This window comes from Manis pentadactyla, chromosome 1, assembly GCF_030020395.1.
Source record: "Manis pentadactyla isolate mManPen7 chromosome 1, mManPen7.hap1, whole genome shotgun sequence".
Lineage (NCBI taxonomy): Eukaryota > Metazoa > Chordata > Mammalia > Pholidota > Manidae > Manis > Manis pentadactyla.
The window spans coordinates 151,441,969-151,460,721 of NC_080019.1; the positions used below are offsets into that span (position 1 = coordinate 151,441,969).

Here is an 18,753-nt window from a genome sequence, read left to right on the forward strand (position 1 = left end):
AGCAAAAATGAACAGGTGGGACTATATCAAGCTGGAAAGCTTCTGTACAGCAAAGGACACCATCAATAGAACAAAATGGAACCCTACAGTATGGGAGAATATATTCATAAATGACAGATCTGATAAAGGGTTGACATCCAAAATATATAAAGAGCTCACGCACCTCAACAAACAAAAAGTGAATAATCCAATTAAAAAATGGGCAGAGGAGCTGAACAGTTGTCCAAAGAAGAAATTCAGATGGCCAACAGACACATGAAAAGATGCTCCACATCGCTAATCATCAGAGAAATGCAAATTAAAACCACAATGAGATATCACCTCACACCAGAAAGGATCGCCACTATCCAAAAAACAAACAACAAATGTTGGTGAGGTTGTGGAGAAAGGGGAACCCTCCTACACTGCTGGTGGGAATGTAAATTAGTTCAACCATTGTGGAAAGCAGTATGGAGATTCCTCAAAAAGCTCAAAATAGAAATACCATTTGACCCAGGAATTCCACTTCTAGGAATTTACCCTAAGAAAACAGGATCACAGTTCAAAAAGACATATGCACCCCTATGTTTATCGCAGCACTATTTACAATAGCCAAGATATAGAAGCAACCTAAGTGTCCATCAGTAGATGAATGGATAAAGAAGATATGGTACATATACACAATGGAATATTTTTCAGCCATAAGAAGGAAACAAATCCTACCATTTGCAACAACGTGGATGGAGTCAGAGGGTATTGTGCTCAGTGAAATAAGCCATGTGGAGAAAGACAAGAACCAAATGATCTCACTCATCTGTGGAGTATAAGAACAAAGGAAAAACTGAAGGAACAAAACAGCAGCAGACTCACAGAACCCAAGAATGGACTAACAGTTACCAAAGGGAAAGGGACTAAGGAGGATGGGTGGGAAGGGAGGGAGAAGGGTGGGGAAGCAGAAAGGGGGCATTACAATTAGCATGTATAATGGGGGGGGAAGGGGAGGGCTGTGCAACACAGAGAAGACAAGTAGTGATTTTACAGCATCTTACTATGCTGATGGACAGTGACTAATGGGGTATGTGGAGGGGACTTGGTGAAGGGGGGAGTCAAGTAAACATAATGTTCCTCATGTAATTGTAGATTAATGATACCAAAATAAACAAAATAAAAATAAACATAACTTTCCTTGAGTCCCATCCATGTGTCATGGCTCACACTTATCCTCAAATTATTACTGATAAGCTTTCTGTGACTATAAGTTACTTTGCAGTTCTTTAATATTTTATATAAATGGTATTATACAATATGAATACTTTGTTATGTGGCTTTAAATTTTTTGACATTTTAGTAGGTATGTAACAGAATTCATAACTTTTTTCAGTTCCCTAACAACTAATGATGTTTAAAATTTTTATATGTTTATTTGTATCCCATATATCTCCTTTGCAAGTGTTCATCCAAATGTTCTGTGCATTTTTATTATATTTTTTTAACATTGCATCTGGACAGCTTATGTTTTATTCTGGATGCAAATTCACTATCAGATGTATTGAAAATATCTTCTGCCATACTATCTCTTGTCTCTTTATTCTCTTAACCATGTCTTTTGAAGAGCAGAAATTCTTAATTTTGATGAAATTATTTATCAATCTTTTGTCAGTACTGTGCATTCAGCGACATACCTAAGAAACCTTTGCCTAGCCCAAAGTCACAAATATTTTCTTATATATTGTCATTTAAAAAATTAGTAGTTCTAAATCTTACACTTAGGTTTATTATTAGTTTTGAATTAATTTCTATATTTGGTGCAAGATATAGATTGAAGTTCTTTTATTTTTTTGGACATCGATATCCAATTTTCCTAGCACCATTTGTTGAAAATATTATTGTTTATCCATTGAATTGCCCTTGTACTTGTGTTGAAATCAACTGACTGTATTTGTGTGAATCTACTTCAGATCTCTCTATTCTATTCCATTGATCTATAAATCTACCTGAAACCAACACCACAATGTCTTGATTATTGTAGCGTTGTATTAAGTCCAGAAGCTTGGTGGTGTAAACCTTCCAAATTTTTCTTTTTCAATATTATTTGGCTATTCTATTCCTTTGCCTTATAAAATAAGAATTTTAGAATCAGCATGTTAATCTCCAAAAAAATCCATTAGTATTTTCACTGGGATTTCACTGAACCTTCATATTCCTAAGGGGAATTGGCATCTAACAATAGTTATTTAATACATGAATACTATATATATATCCCTTTACATTCATTTGAGTCTTATTTAATTTCTCTCAGCAATGCTTTGCCATTTTCAAATTACAGGTCTTAACACATCATTTGTGAAACTTACTACTAAGTATTTGTGTTTTCTTGTTAGTATGAATAGTTATGTATTTGTAATTTCAATTTCTGTTTGTTGTTAGTATACAGAAATTTCAACTGATTTTTTTATACTAACCATCTATCCTACACACTTTGCTAAACTCACTTACTCGTTCTAGTAACTTTTCATATATACTATAAGATTTGCTGCATAAACGATCACAAAGACAGTTTTATTACTTCCCTTCCTATCTTGATATCTTTTATTTCTTTTTCTTTTCTTATTCAGCTGGCTGGAACCTCCAGAACAATTCTGAATAGAAGAAATGAGAATATACATGTTATATTGTCTATAAGAGTTTATGTACAAAACACTCTTTCAGTGTTTCATGGGAAATATCAGTGAAACCATTGAAGCCTGCAATTTTCTTACAGTAAGATTTTTAGCTACAAATTCATTTTTAAATAGAGATAGTGGTTTTTACATTAGCTGTTTCTTCTTGAGTTATCTTTGATAGTTGTGTATTTCAAGAGATTTGTGTTTCCTGTAAGTTGTCCAAGTTAATGTAATAAATTGGTTCATAATATTCCCATATTATTCTTTATCACTTATATATGTCACCTCTGTTATTCCAGATATTGTTAACTTGTGTTTCTTTTTTTATTTATATATTTGGCTATAATTTTTTCCAATTTGAATGACCTTCACAAAAGAAATGGGTTAAGGTTGCAATGATTTCATTATTGTTTTTTTCCATATGTTATTTCGGTGATTTTTGTTTTTATATATATTATTGTCTTTGCCCTGCTCCCATTGTTTTTAAATAGAGCTTATCCTAGTTCTGTAAAGCAGATGCTGAAGCCATTGATATGAGACTTTTCTTCTTTTCTAATATATCTAAAATTCACTGCTATAACCTTCCTCTAAGCACTACTTCAACTGCATTTGGCAGATTTGGATATGCTGGGTCTTTTGTTTTCATACAGGTTAACATATTAATTTCCTTTTTGTTTCTTCTACCACCCATAGATTATTTAAAAGTCTGCTGTAGTTTTCAAATGTTTGGGTAATTTCCAGATATTTTGTTTCTGATTTCTAATTTAGTTCTATTGTTATGTGAGAACATAGTTTGCATGATTATAATTATTTTAAAAACACTGAGATGTTTTATTGCTAACAATATGGCCTATAATGGTAAGTGTTTTTATACACTTGAATAGAATATGTTTCCTGCTATTGTTGGAGGAAGTTTTCTATAAAGGAAAATTATATCATGTTGGCTTTTCTAGCCTCTAAATGCTTACTGATTCTGTCTGCTAGTTGCATTTATTATGTGAAAGGAGTGTTGAAAGGCATTTTGCATTGTGAAAAAGTATTGCAATCTTGAACTATAATTGTGTTTTGTCTATTTCTGTTTATAGTTCCATCAGTTTCTGTTTCATGTATTTTGAAGCTTTGTTTTATTTAAAGTTATTTTGGATTGTCAGATAAATTTATCTTTATGCAATGATGTTCAGCATCCCTAGTAGTATTCTTTGATTAGAATCTATTTTTTCTGATAGTAATATAGTCACTCTTACCTTCTTTGGATTAACTATACATGCATAATAATATTATTATATATTTTGTGTTCTTATATATAAGTGTGTGTGTGTCCATATAAATATAAATATATATGTATTTATACCTTCCATCCTTTTACTTTAACCTCAGTATCTTTATATTTGAAGTGGTTTCCTTGTAGATAGCATTACTTGGATGCTGTTTTTTAAATTCTACCTCTGTCTTTTCACTGAGATATTTACGTCATTGACTTTACAGTGATTACTGAAAGAAAGGGCTTATAATCTACTGTTTTGTTATATTTTTAATTTGCTACGTCTGTTCTTTGTTACTTTTCCCCTCTATTTCTACTTTCTTTAGGATCAAAATTTTTTTGATTCATTTTATTTCCTTTGTTTTCTTATTAGCTATAACATTTATTTTAATAATATGCATAATAAAACAATGATTTTGTTTTGATCATTAATGGTTACTATAGGGTTTGTTCATTTTAGTACTTTAAAAAATGTTTTTCTACTGCCTCTTGTCCTGATTTGTTTTGTTGATTGTTTGCTGCTATTCCTTTCATTTTTCCCCTAATGTGATGTTACCCCAACACCCCAGCTAATTTTAAGCAGTATGAGTATGCTACATCTTGGTGTAGTTTTCTTCATATTCTTGTTCTTTGAATTCATGGACTCTCTTACATATCTATCTTCTTGGAAAAAGGGCAGATTTCAGAGTGTTTTTTTTAAGTTAGGTGATCAAATGATTTTGAGGGCATAGGAAATTCTATAGTTTTGTACTCACAAGCTGCAAAAAGTAGAGGACTTATCACTGAAATTGTTATTTAAAAAAATCATTTTGTTTATCTTCTTCAGAAAAATACTGTTGACAAAGATATTAAATAGTAATTCATTTCATTCAGGCACCATTCATTCAGGTGGTTAATAAATCCTGTTTCCATAGTCTTCCCTTTGTTTCCCAGCTGCCACGCCTCCATGCTTCTTCAGGGAAGATGGAACCTCTTGTCTCCCCTCTCAATGCCCAACCCACCACACTATTATTCTCCCAGAAAAAGAGAGGCATTAACTGAGACTCACCTCTAGGCCACCTAAGGAAGTTCTCTGAGGAAATTTCAACACCCTTCAGCCATCAAAATATATGAGCTACAGGAAATGAAAATACGTGGCAACCCTGTGTTTTCCAGCTTGAACTGTTTACCTACCTTCTCTCAAGAAACTAGCAGGGTTAATCCTGTCATTCCTCACTTTCTGATTCTCCCTAGTCATTTGGAGAGACCCAAGACACCTCTGCCATCCGTCATCAAGTGAACTCGCATTCCCATAACACGCTGTATGTCCATTAATCTCCTCTAATCTCTTAACTCCCAACCCCTTCATGTGTGCCCTTTGCAAAGCACCTTCTGTCAACAGCAAAGCTCTGATATGCTCTAACTCTGCCCTAAATGTTCCTTTCATCCTCTCCCTCTCACTGAAACCTGGCTGTTCTGTGAACAACATCACTTCCCTACAGCTCTCCCAAGATTCTTTCTGTCCTCTCAGACTTCACTACTCACAATTTTCCCTCCCTTTCCTGCACACAATTTCTTAATAATTACAAATCATTCCCATGTGCCTTTCTAAAAATAAAATAAAAAATTTGACCTCATATCCCACCTTCTCCCTACCCAACCCTAACTATAGTCCATCTCTCTGAATCCCATTTAGCAAAACTTACTGAAAAGGTCTTTTGTAGATTATATTACCACTTTCTTACCTACATTCTTCCTTCACACTACTCAGATAGAGCTTCCAGCCCTACCACTCCACTGAGTCTATTCTTTGTAAGTTTGCTGATAACCTATGCACTGTCAAACCAGTAGTTATCTCCCTGAAATACTTTCTTCCTTTGAATCCCTGGTTTTCCTCTCACTTTTCTTCCTAGTCTCCTTTGATAACACCCACTTCCCTGTTCAGTCTCAAATGTTGACACATTCCAGGACTTCATCCTGAACCCCCTTCTTTATCCATCTTGACTTTAGTCATGATATTTTGCAATTTCATCTAATTCTGTGACTTCAGATACTATCACTATGTGAGCCATCTCTCCAAAACATCTTATTAGTTTTCTCACATGACTACATTTCCACCTAAATTTCTAATCAACACCTTGCACAATTTTGCAAACATAACTTTGTTTTTTACCCTAATCTACCTCTGTTGACTTTGTTTGCAACTTTAGTAAACATCAGCTGAGTTCTCCAGTCAGAAGTCTAGATATTATCTTTGGTTTATATCCTTCCCTCACACTTAAAACTAATCAGATAGCAACTACCTCATTCTACTTTCAAAATATATTTGGAATACATGCACTTCACAGCAATTCAACTACTATCACCATGTCCACAGCGTGTAGTTATGTGGATTGTGCAGTAGACAAGGGTATCTAACAAAGGGTAAGTCTGTGTGAAAATTCAGCCCATGCTCTGCTTGCTGTCCTGGTCCTGGATTGTGTTTTGTGGTGAAAGGGATGCATTTCTGGTGGTGCTGTTCAAATACTATGTGTACTTGGCAAGCCTTTTCAAAATGCACAAAGACAGGCTAGGTAACCCCTAATAATCACTCTAGTACAAGCCACCTCATCTCATCTCAGACAATGGTAATAACCTTTCTAAGTTTCTTCTTTCTCTCTATCTTTTCATCAAAACAACTGCCACAATACAACAATATAGTATATTTAGCAGCCAATATAAAATTAGAAATTAGAAATGCTCTCGCTGGCTTTAATGTTGCCTGACTTACAAAGTCTTACATAACCCAGGCCCTGTTTACTTATCCCACCTTGTTTGGTATAACTTGGGAGATATTTGGTGCATCCCTCTACATAAAAGTGTAAAGAAAAGCCTCAGTGTTTCACCTGTGTCTTTCTTTCCTGTGTGCCTCCTTTATTACTCACAGAACGTTTCACAGCTGACATTTCTGGTTATCAACTGTGCGGAGGTTTTCCCCCACAGCACTCAATTCTGTGTGACACCAGCTGGGTATCCTACAATTTAACTCAATACCAACACTATCTGCTTGGAGATGGCTTCAGATCTGACAGATTAAGGGCTCAGTCCCACAAGATGGTTCCCCACTTTGGATGCCAGCCTCAAGCAGTAGGTCCCAGGTTCCCGCAGCCTCTGTCCGACTTGGCTAAAAATAGAAGGTCCCCATGACCTCCTCCTCATGTTCAATTAATTTGCTAGAGTGGCTCACAAAACTCAAGGAAACACATTTCCCACTTTATTAAAGGATGTGACAAAGGGTGAAAATGAACAGTCAAATGAAATGTAAGGCCAGCTCTGGGAGGGTTCTGAGCCCAGGAGCTTCTGTCTCCATGGAGCTGGGGAGTGTCACCCTCCAAGCGTAGATGTATTCGATCTGGAAGCTCTCTGAACTACATACTAATGGGATTTTTATGGAGAATTTCTCATGTGGATATGAAAATGTAAGTCCATTTTCAGGCCTTCACCCTTCTCAAGAGAATAGGGGAAAGAGCTGAAAATTATAGGCTTCTCATCATGGTTTGGTCCTCTACCCAGTGAGGAGCAGCCTTCCTCCAGAAGCCCACCCAGAGCCATCTCAGAACAAACGACACTCCTCTATCACCCAGGAAATTGTAAGGGTTTCAGAAGGCCTGTGCCAGGAACAGGGGCAAAAGACCAACTATTAGGACAAAGGCATTCCTAGTGTTCCTATCATTTAAGAAATTAACAAGGGTTTCAGAAGCTCTGTGTCAGGATCGAGGAGCAGAGACCAGTATATATTTTTTCAATTATCTCACAATAAGGAACTTTGTTTCAGTGTCTCTCTTTTTTTTTTCTTGTACATGTTTCCATCTAATTCTGAAATGTTCCTTCGAATCATTTAAAACTTAGCCCAGTAATGACATTCTTAAGGCTTCCTCTGAGGATCCAAACCAAATAGATCTTACTTTAATATTTTCTGATTATTTATTATTAATTTATTCTTTATCATTATATTCATTTTTAAAAATCTATTTCTTCTTTAAAATATAAATCACTTATCTGTTATGTTTATTGTCATTTCTCAGCATTTTGAATTATGTGTGGCTTGTTTAGGCCTCTGATAAATGCTTACCCAGTGGCTTCTGAATATCTTAAGTGCCTGCTCACAAGTCACATAGTGAACCATTACGAAATATCATTGTGTGTTTACTGGAACAAAAGAAGAGCAAAACAACCAAATCCCTATCCTTTAAGATGTAACTAAAAAACAATTTCAATAAGCATCTCTTACCCAAAACCCATGTCAATGTCCACACAAGAATTAGAAACTTGTTAGGAAGGAGCACTCATTTTTTAAGGAAGAAAAATGATCAGTTAGTATTTGGTTTTTTTATGATGAAGACCAGGCTGGGAAATACTGATTTGAGACTCACACCACTCAATAACCTTTGAAGTAGAGACAACAGAGAATAAAGTCCTAAAGGAGAAGAGGAACTAACACAGCAAAACAAATTGGTTACATTAGAAAGGAAGTTTGAAAGTCAGAATAGTTAGTATAGGATCTCATAATGGAAGAAAGAATAAAGTGTAATTAATTTTATATTTGTGTGAATAGACATGGCTTAGTTTACTGAATCTAGCTAATTTATCATGTTACAGGATTTTTTAAAACCTTGCCTGTGGAGATTTAATATAAAATAAGATATTGATTTGTGATTTCCTTATTAAGTTTTCTTAAAGCTCTAAATTTTCTTTTTAAATAAGTGTGATACTAGTAAAATGAGAATCTGGAATATAATATAGGAAGGAAAATGTACCTATTTAGCAACTGTTTTCCTTTATGTCACATTTGATGTAATCCTGGTTCATACTCTGTAGTTCAATTTCTTTAATAAAGTAAAATTTAAATAATATTCTCCTCCTTAGGTTTTGAAAGCACACAAAAGATATTGTACTTCACTAGTGTGTACCTTACCGTACATGAGTGATAAGCAGGAATTAGAGAAATTGAATTCAACATTCTAACTCTGTTGCATACTAAATGAGTGACATTGGAAAAGTTATAAAACCTCCTTAAGTCTAAATTCTCTCACTTGCAAATGGATCTGTTATTTTGTATTGTAAAAATAAGTAATATAATATGTCTAAAGCTATGAAAACGTTGCCTAGCACCACATAGTAATGCACAATATGTAAAAGCTTTTATTTATTGGAAAAGCAAATTATCTTCAGATGGGAAGACATTATTTTGCCCACTTAAAAAAAATATGCTCAACTCTGTTTTTCAGAACATGTGTCTATGATATAGACTTTCTACCTCACATACCACATTAGTATTTTGTTGCCATGATTATAAACAATTCCACAGAGAAAACATACAGTCCTTCAAAATCAAGAGAATTCTCAACAGAAGTAAATGCATAGAATGAGAAAAGTATTATAATAGACTGAAAGTTGCATATAGTGTAGAATCCATTACTTTGTTCTACATTATTTTGGGCAACTATTCTTTTCCTGTCCACCATCCCCATCACTGCCTCAACTTTGAGGTTTGAATAAGAGCTAATACCTTATAAGTCCCACCCCAGCTATCATTAATTAGAGATGTGCCATTCAGATACCTTCTCCAGGAATTTTGAAATTAGAATTTAGGAAACAGAGCTGAAATTTTTAAAACTATATATGCTAACAGATGTTAGCTAGACTTGCTGTAGCAATCATTTCACAACAAACATCCCTTAAACTAATATAATGTTATATGTCAATTATATCTTAATTAAAGAAAGAAAGAAAGAAAGAACTAATTCTTCTGAACAGATAAGGATATGACTATGGAAGCAACTGGTAGACATGACATCCACAGTGTGGAAGAAGTACAACTGTACAAAATGGAACCCAACTTGATGTGAGATGGAGAGCCTGGAAATATTGCTTTCCTTGTTTACAGTTAGTTGTCCCTAAAGCCAGCTGCTTGTGTGACTTGCGGTGGTTAAGTTTCTGTGAACAAATGTACTTCCCTTTTGGCCTCAGTTTGTTCACACTGGGTTTCCTTCAATTCAAAACAAAAGTGTTCTGAGAAATGTTTATTGTCAAACATTATTGTGTAAAATTAACTCATGTGAACCGTAATGTACAACATAGCAAAACAGAACTGTCTTCACAGCATATGATTTATATTTGAGAAGTTCTGGGTGAAAAGTCAAACTTTGGGAAGTAGGGAATATTTTTAGAAAGTAAGACATTGATTTGCAGAGATATTTGAATTTGCTCTTCTTTTGTTGCTAATTTCCCTTTTAAGAGGAAATGACAGTGAGGTTTCTCTCCCCACCCCCACAAAAAAAGCGCAAAAGACTTTGGCTTGATTGGAATTCATCCTTTCAGTCCCATCGTGCTCTGTTCTAAACAGCTGCATAAACAAAGGATTTAGTGATTTATACTGAGGATGCAACTCTCACTGGTGTTCGCAGGATCCTTAGGTTCATCCTTTGGTGGTTCAGTTTGCTAGGAAATGTAAGAAGACTGCAATATAACAGGACTCTTGGTTTTAACAATTGGCAGCTATCTTAACTCCCTCAGTTTTTTTACACCCTTCCATTTCCACCTGTTAAGTATTTTAGTAGTTTCATATAATCATGTGTAGAGATGTTCAAAACACAATTTTCCAATACAGTGTTATTTAGAAATTATTTGAAATTGCTACTATTAAACATAACACAGTATCACCAAATGAAATCAAAAGTGAAAAAGAAAATACCGCCACTCAAAATGTAAGCACTAATGTACCATTATTTGCTAGCTATTCTGCTACTAAAGGGAAGTGACACTAGTGTTTCCTAAAATAAATACCAGGAAAATTATGTAATTTTGTTATTTATTCGAGAATGTGGCATTAGCAAATTTACCCAGAATAGAAGTAGCCATTCCTTTTTGAGGGGGAGGTAGAAAATAAAAATAAAATAAGGCTTTTGGTTTTTGTTTTGTTTCTCGCATGCACAAAGCTATAAACACAGGGCTTCTTCTTGAAAAGACTGAGGAGTTCCCACCAACAAAGCTGGGCTGCATATACACGGGGAACACACTGAGCCAGGAACACTGCTCTTTGATGGCCCTGAGATCATCTTTTGAGCCGTTCCTGTTTACGATCCTTAATGCTCCAGCACCTTTTGCCACCCTTCTTCTGAGCATGCAAACTCTGTTTCAACTTTCAGCCTTTAGTTTTGTGTTGCCTCATGTTGCTTTCTTTACCACATGTGGGTTCTGAAGGAATTATCTCTTGTCTGGCACTCCCAGTACTCGCCTGATCAGTGTTTTGACTGACTGGAGCAAATGCTGAGATACTATAATAAATAAAATACATAGAAAATTTCTCCTTAATATAATTCAGTAAAAGGTGCTGTTTGTTGACTTTTATCAATTCAGACATCAGATCACCACTGTCAGATACAATTTATTCAGCCCATGTGTCAATCTGAGACACCATCAGGAGGGACTCATTACTGTGCATTTACGAAGAGAAGAACAACAAAAATGTAAGTTTACTTAAAATGACTAAATTCACACTCTGGGATGAAGATGCTATACATTTTTACTATTAGTTTAATGTAGACCATGGAATAGATAATAAACAACAAATGAGACAGTAGATTCCAATATAATTTTACAGCTTATATAAAAAGCTTCTTACTATGTAACATGGTATGGTTGTTCTGTATCTATTAGTCTATACATTGTATGCACAAGTGTATATTGCTCTATATGAAGACTACTTGAAAAGAAATCATCACTCACATATGGCTAAGAAAAGTGCCTTTGTATTTGTCCTTGTGTTTCCTAAATTTCATTAAAACTGTTGCTGTTCTTCTGGGTTTATCTACCAGAGGCCACCACTTTCAGCTAATTTTCCCCATGCTACTCTTTGCAGGATATAAATTAATTTGTTAGGAAGGCACTACTCCACAGACTGTCTAGTATCTGTATTTTCTTCTATATTAGTTCAAGAATGACTCCTCTTCCTGTTTCATGAACTTGAGGTTCTCTTATATACTACCTATTGATACAAGGCACTCTACACTAATTTTATACACTAAATATCTGAAGGTTGTTATGATAGAAATAGCAACTTTCAGATGAAGATCCAATCTGAAAAAAACTAACCCCCTTCTTAGTTGGATGGAAATAGTGATATTGGGAAACTTCCAGTGTGCCTTCCATAAGAAAGCTTCCCGGAAGTGCAAGTCAGTGGTCTAGACATTACACAATATTACAATGGCTGCACCAGAAATAAAAGCATCTTGTTTTATAAATGCTTTTAAAAATGTACTTCACACGATGATTAAAATTACATTAGTGTATATAACATACTATATAAACAGTAAATGACCAACAAATAGTAAAAGCATCATTATTCATCATTAAATGAAATTTATTCCTATATTATTTTGGGATGAAAGATGACTCTGTTCTGGTTGCTGAAATCAGATTTTGCAATCTACTCCAATCTACTCCTTTCCCTCCCCATCTCCAGTGTATCTGAATAAATTAATGAGTGAATGATGCTATGCTTATGATTCTCTGGAGGATAAGAGCAGAGATCTTCAGAATAGTTACAGGCTGTTTAGAATGATATCCTCACTATTCTTAAACTGATTTGTTGATATGGCTTGCATCTAAGTACTTTACATGATATACAGCAGAACGCTTTTTAATGCAATATTAGATAAGGAGATTTATTTGGACAGTGACATACAGAGTCTCATCTGCAATCATTTATTTTCAGCTTACACATTTTTTGGTGTTTATAGAAATATCCTCCAAATGTTATCATATAATTTCATGATTGATTTTTTATAACTTCTCTCTAAAATCCTGCAAGGGAAAATGAGATACGATTTGTTTTTTTCTAGTGTATCCTATATAAAATTTTGCATGTTGTTGGGGAAAAATGCACAATGGCATATTTTGGAATTATTTTTCTCTTCTCTGGGTTGGATGTGGTTTATAATGAATGACACAAACTGAGTTCTCAAGCATGTTTTGAAATAACGATGTTGAGCAAAATTTTATTCTTACTGGAAAATTTTTTAGCTTGGTTTTCTTTCTCCTTTCCCATTTCTTTGACTGAGAAAATTCATTTTATTTAGAAATTACTGGAAATTGCATGTGGTGAGCATTGTGTGAGAAAGGGGCTTCAATCAGAAGAGTCTATATAGTGAAATGTTTTTTAAAATGGACCTGTTACTGAGTTTGGAAACAATAGAATATAGTAACACTGCACAGTTACAGGAGTGAAACATCTGGTCCATTGTAAGTGGTTTAGTTGGCATAACAGACTCACCTGGGTAGGAAGCATGCAAATGAACAGAAACCTCATGAGAGGTCAACTGGTGGGAAGAAAGGGAAGAAATAGCAGAGCAAGGCTACTTAGAAGGGCAGGCACGATAATACCAAATGGCAAATATTTTTAACTTTGGAATACATATTTGAGGTTTCATAGGCAAAAGGGTAGGTCACAGCAAGGGAGAAAAAAATGATGAGAAACATATAGGTTAACCATTTTGAATAGTGATGTCATGTGCGGGAGTTTTCCAACCATCAGCACTGTCCCTGAAGACCATTTATACTTCACAGCATTAATATGCATTAGGTATAATGCCATATGCTGCACAGCAGGATGCACTGCCAGCAGACTGCTTGTCATAAAGCCAGATTTAATAAAGCATTGTAAAACAAACATTATGATGATAAATACAAAATGACAGGCTAATTAAGGGAATCTTAATTGCTACTTTCCTGTAATAACATTTGTTTAGTTGTATCTGTATTTGTGGTAGCACTCTTGTTCAGCTTGCATTCTGTGCACCTTCCTCATCACTCCCCCCAAGGGAAAATTATGCCACACGTGATTTAACGTATTCATGCCTCCTTCTCCCCTCCCACAAATTGATTATAAAGTGATGAATAACTGTGCACCATTGATGTTCACAAACATTAACCTTTAATTCTAAAGGCATGGAAAACATATCTAATGGTGGTTGTGGACCTACGTTACCAGGTGAAATAAGAAGTTGCAGAAATCAACAGACTAAATCTAAACATCACATGAAACATTTTGTTAAGTACCTGGAGTTAACTTTTTTCAACCTGAAGAAATCCACTCTGGATTTCAAAAGTCACTATTAACTTTTTAAAAGAAATCATGAAAGCCATCAAATTTCATTGAGCAGCTCTCTCACCAAGCAAAGAGAGGTGGTTTACCCTATATCATATTAGTCAATAGACGATCTTTAACCTTCACTCAAGACCTCTGTATCATATTTCACAAACTCCGTAACTGGTATATAAAATGATGACACTTGTTTAGTTATTTGGATGATAAATATCAGATTTTTCTCCCCTTCCTATGTAAAATACCATTTAAAATGTGTATATTCTTGGTGCCTTTCAAAAATAAGGACTTGGTAGAAAGTCAGAATATTGCCTAGGGAAAGGATGAATAATTATCTCCTAAGAGTCTCTACTGTATCTTCTTGGTACTTTTACTAAGATGCAAATTCTGGTTCTCGGCTTTGTTGATTTTGATATAGATGTAGATTCAAAATCAGAGGTATGCTGGTAAATATTTAAAAATCAGCTATTACTTAGATGCAGAGAAAAAGACTTTGATTTGTAGGATTTACTGATCTCAGGCTGCCAATAAGGAGTCACTGAACAGGAAGTTGGTAAGAGATTCATAATGCTGATGTGAGTGTTGATCTAACAGAAATGCACAATGAACTAATTATCAGTAGAGATCACATCTGCATTTTCCATTAGGGGAGGAAAGAGAACACATTCCACATTTTTTTATATGCTTGGTACAGAGAAAATCTCTGAGTTTAGGGACTAGAATCATCAGACATGTATCAACAAAGTCTAAATAATAAGACTACTAATGACAGATTCTATTGACAAATCTTGGCCAAAGTATTATGATTTTAAGCAGTTAAATTGGCACAAATGTCTACTCCAGGCATAATTATGTTAAATGGGGCAGAAAAAGAAAGTCACAATGGCCTCTGAAACACAATGTCAATGTTCTCCCAAATACCTTAAGAAAAAAGAGTCATTTGAAATGATCCTTCCAAAAAAGTGTTTTTGAGAAAAGTTAATACATTTTAATTATTATTGATATATCTTATCAAAATTACCTTTCTCATTTAAAGAATGGTTTGGTCAATTACTAGGTTCAATTTTTTCATGGGGTAGATGGGCAGGGAGGGAGGTGGAACATATGACCTGTTAAGATGTATGGAAAGCCAAAAGAGAAACATTAGTTGTAGCAAAATAATCTGATAGCTTCTTAACACTCCTCAAAACTGCCTACTAATTCTGTCATGTATTATATACTAGGCTTAAAAGTGTATAGTTCTACCTCAATTGATGTTATAGGTGTTTCTTTGGTCAATTATTTTGTGAATCATTATAGTTACATAACTTCATATAGTTAAAAAAGCATACAATTGTTAACTTCAGTATTTTTGTAATCATCATAATTAAATTGGGTTTGAATTCTGGATCCACCCCTTTCTAATTCTTTGACTTGAAGAAACCTAACTTTTCAAAGCATAGTTCACTTAATTATTGGTAAAATATTGGCCCTAAGTGTATATTAAATATGTAAAGTGTTTGACAAAGTAACTGTTTTTTAAAATATATTATTGTTTACACCGTTTGAATTACTACAAGTCCTTTGGCCAGTGAAAAGTAAGAATATGACTTTTTTTTTTCCTAGGCTTTATTTAGTAGAATCATCTTTCCATTTGCACTAACATTTTCAGGTTGAATTGCATCCATCAAAATGTGGCATTTATATCTTTATAGTTCTACATATTGGTATAAGACCAGTTCAGTAAAGACAGGTTAGCAGTATTGTTCAAGTAAGAGCTTGGGTAGAGTGTGTTTCTGATAAAATCATGGACAAGGGGTAATTTATAATGCTAATTTCTTTGTGTAACCCATGTATATTCCTTATATGGGCCAATCTACATGAAAATTATAATTGGAGGACTAAGGAAATGTTTTAGATTTGTACAATCCTACTATTTCTGGTAGCATTAAATAAGTCTATCCTTCTCACAAATTAATCTACATCTTAAAAATGTAATATCATTTTCTAGGTTCAATAACCTTGATCAAAGTGTAGACATATTCAGTACTACAACAGAGATTCTAATGACTGTATCTTAATTATTTATATGTTCTATATGGTTTTGTTTTCCTAATGCTTCTATCCATGTTATAAAACTGTCCCTTAAGTTTGTAGCATTCCTTTTTCTCCTTAAAAATAGTGAAGATGTTTGAAAAAATAAAACTCATTTTCATCATTTCAATCTTCTTTTTTAGAATGATTTTTAAGCTTCCAAAAATATATTTGAAAATGTGGTAAAGTGACAAAAAATAAAAAGACATAAATTCTCAAAATTAGTAAGTACTAAATCTTATTTATTAATATGATAGTAATCATAAATGCCAAAAATAAAATAAAAGAGCATGTGAGCACATCGTACAACAAACAAAAGCAACAATTAAAATTTGAGGGGAGAATCCCACATGGATCATATACTGATTGCCTTAAATTTCAGGATATTATCTTTCCAAATATATCCATGAAACTAAGAAAGGTGCACCAGCAATTCTGCAATGAAATCAGCATGTTCAAATAAGTGTCTCTTTTACTTCTGAAATCATAACAAAAATAAAGAAAAAATTAAAAGGCCAAATTTATTTATATAGGACAAGAGGAAAATCCCCTCCAAATCAAAATTACAACCTTCTTATATTAAATAAGTTTCATGAGCATCTGTCCTTTCTAAGTTCTATACTTTTGTGATTTAGGTCAGAAATTTCTTCTCATTTTTTGATTTACACTCAGTATTTATTACACATTTATGAAACTATCAGCTTGTATGATTTAAATGCAATAATATATATGTCATGAAGATAATTACATAAAACCATTACATAATTAGGCTAAGTACCTTGCCTCATAGTTAAAATGAAAAGGCAGGTATCTAAACATCATAAAGGGGAAAAAAATCATTAAGCAAAGTGGTCATGCAAATAAATAAATTAACCTACTTAGCAGAAAATTCCTATCCTGAAATTTGATTGCCCTGATCTAATTATTATCTTTATGAAAACGTTAAAGTTTACTCACAGGAAGTAGAGGATACATCTGTTAATTCAATCACTTTGGTAGCATTTATCTATTTATCAGTTAAATTCACAGGTAAGCATCCGCGTGCCCACCTACATTGTCCGGCATTGCTTTAAGTTTTTTTCAGGCCTTGCCAGATGTTTGGTGATACAGATCAATTGCTTTTGGCATAAAAACTGTGAATCCACTCTCTGGACATTAGGTTTAGTCAGAGAATAAACACAGCATTTCTACTTTTTAAAAGCTTATATTATCAGTCTAATGTCAGGAACATCCACCTGAAACTGATTTCAATAAAATGGACCTTGAGGCAGAGTACTGAAGTTTGGTTTATTCCAAAACAAGCCAGAGTCCTTCCTTCTCCGCAGCTTTTACTGTCAGATGCGATGGCTCATCTTTAACGAGGAAGGCGGTGCAGTCTCGAGGCTTGGCGTTGACCCTGGAGGATCAGGTTTCCAGTCCTCATGCTCTGTATGGATACTTCTGCTGTTTAATGGAGTAAACTGGATAACTCAATGAACCGAGGACCCTATATACTTAAAACGATTCCTTGGCAACAATCAAAATGATAGTAACTCTGTGAATTCGCTAAAAAATTTTGTGTCCGAGAACTAAAGGTTATTAAATAGCACTTGGCTGACCACCAAAAATTTTATGAGTTTCTACATGTTACTGCAGACAGGCAAAAGGTTTGGCACTTTTACATTTACCTTCATTCTATCCATTGTTTTTGCTGTTACTGCTGATATAATTTGATTTCAGTTATGTTTTAGATCATTAATATTCAGAAAAGCCTAAAGGAAATACAATTTTATATTAACTATATACCTAATAACATATAAAGAATATCTAAAATTAATATTTAGAAAACTGAGCTGACATTTTTAAATTATTAAAGAGGAGCAGATACTAAAACAATATTAGAGTAGTAATAATTTAAATAGCATGAATTTTTGCAAGTAAAAAAGGTTGTGGAAGAAAATAGATTTCTCTTAAATGGAATGTATATATACAAAAGAGTTATATAGTAAAAAAGTGTCATAAACCAATGTAAAATGAATATAAGCCCAATAAATTAAGCTGAGACAATGGACTAAGGAAAAAGAAAAATTACACAACTTCTTCACTTCCTATGTGTTGTGATTAATTTTATTATCCTAGGCATTGCTCATATTTCTTGGTTCATGAAGCAATGTAGCATACATCATTTTACTGTAGTATTTATCATTTCATGGCAGAGAATGCATATATATTACTTATGACTGAACATCCAGAAATACATTTCTTGTAGGTAGTTACCCTGTGTTACATATAGTTGATAATTCCAGTATAGGATTATAATTCTATCATAGTGCTCAGCCCATAATTTAATTTTTTTGTTTCATCAAGTATTTGTCTAACTGGTTATTATACATTGAGACTATTGGTCCAAACAATCTAAGTACCACCACAAAAAAACATTTCTTGCAACACATGTAAGAGAGTTTGGGCATATCATAAGAATAATTAATAAAAACTGGAGACTGCTTGGAAAGCCATATAAGGAATCTAGTATTCCTCAGACCACTATCTAACAGTCACTGTAAGAAGACAGAAAAAAACAGGCTTCCTCTGTATTTGTGTTTTGTTTTTGTTTAATGTTCTGTTGCATTTTGTCCCTTATTTTTACTTCCACGTCCTATTTATAGTATATATAG

The 18,753-nt window shown here is 33.9% G+C and overlaps 1 long non-coding RNA gene across 1 annotated transcript in view; it reads right to left on the minus strand.

Annotated features, from left to right (window-relative positions):
• Window positions 1-17,871, minus strand: part of LOC130683674 (uncharacterized) — a 208,986-nt gene extending 191,115 nt beyond the window's left edge. Inside the window, exon 1 of the long non-coding RNA XR_008997567.1 lies at window positions 17,057-17,871. This is a non-coding gene — a long non-coding RNA (uncharacterized LOC130683674). The remainder of the gene's footprint in view (window positions 1-17,056) is intronic.
• Between the last annotated feature and the right edge of the window lie 882 nt (window positions 17,872-18,753).